The sequence below is a fragment of the Chrysochloris asiatica genome, unplaced genomic scaffold (assembly GCF_000296735.1).
Source record: "Chrysochloris asiatica unplaced genomic scaffold, ChrAsi1.0 scaffold00505, whole genome shotgun sequence".
Classification (NCBI taxonomy): domain Eukaryota; kingdom Metazoa; phylum Chordata; class Mammalia; order Afrosoricida; family Chrysochloridae; genus Chrysochloris; species Chrysochloris asiatica.
The window spans coordinates 401,828-402,948 of NW_006409023.1; the positions used below are offsets into that span (position 1 = coordinate 401,828).

General features: G+C 38.8%; 1 pseudogene; it reads right to left on the reverse strand.

Annotated features, from left to right (window-relative positions):
• LOC102840957 overlaps positions 1-490 on the reverse strand; it is a 2,107-nt pseudogene extending 1,617 nt beyond the window's left edge.
• Between the last annotated feature and the right edge of the window lie 631 nt (positions 491-1,121).

The following is a 1,121-nucleotide window of genomic DNA, read 5'->3' on the forward strand; positions in this document are numbered from 1 at the left end:
TACTCCCGTAAAGATTTACAGCCTCGGAAACCCTGTGCAGGGTCGCTATGAGTCGGAACCGACTCCACGGCACATAACAACAACAACAAGCATGGTGAAAGAATTCTTAGAGATAACAGCTTCAAATTCTCCAACACCAGTAGCAACAGTCAGGACAGCACAGTCAGCCTGTGCAGTGCTTGTAATCATGTTTTTGATAAAGTCTCTGCATCCTGGGGCATTAATAATGGTCACATAGAACTTGATGCTCACAAATTTCCATGGGAGATATCAATGATGATGTCTCGCTCACATTCTGCTTTCAGTTTATCCAAGACCCAGGCATACTTGAAGTAGCCTTTTCCATCTCAGTAACTTCTGTTTCCAATTTTTTGATGGTTCTTTTGCCGATTCTACCACATTTGTAGATCAGGTGTCCAGTAGTGCATGACTTGCAGAAACTGACATGTCCAATCATGATGATTTTGATACAGGTCTTTTCCTTTCCCATTTTGGCTTAGGTTTTGTGATGGTTTTCGCCAACATCTGTTTTGTGATGGCAAACCTATTTTGAAAATGTTTCTTGGAAAATACTTTGTCTCTTGTACAAGTTATGAGGAGGGATTAGTGTCTGGTGTAGGATATCATGCTTGATAATGTACAGGATCAATAAAAAGATTAATATCCTTAATAGATGCATATTACTATTTTGTTGTTGTTGACTTCCATGGAGTCGGCTCTGACTCAATAACCTAATAAAGGTTTTCTGAGGAACATATGGAAAGTTTGAACTGCCAACCTTGTGGTTAGCAATACAGTACTTATCCTACAATGCTACACTATGTCAGGACAAATAAGGTATATGTTTTGGAGATAGTAATTGACCTGTAATATTTTTTATGGATTCATTGGTTAAAATGTGATAGGGCAATAACATGGGAAGAGAAACAGAAATAAAGCCTGAAAAGCAGGCTTTTTTTCGAACAGAGCATGGGAACACTGAATGTTTTAAAATTGGGAAAGGTGTGCGACAAGGTTGTGTTCTTTCACCATACCTATTCAACTTCTATGCTGAGCAAATAATACGAGAAGTTGGGTTCTATGAAGAAAAACGTGGCATCAGGATTGGAGGAAGACTCATT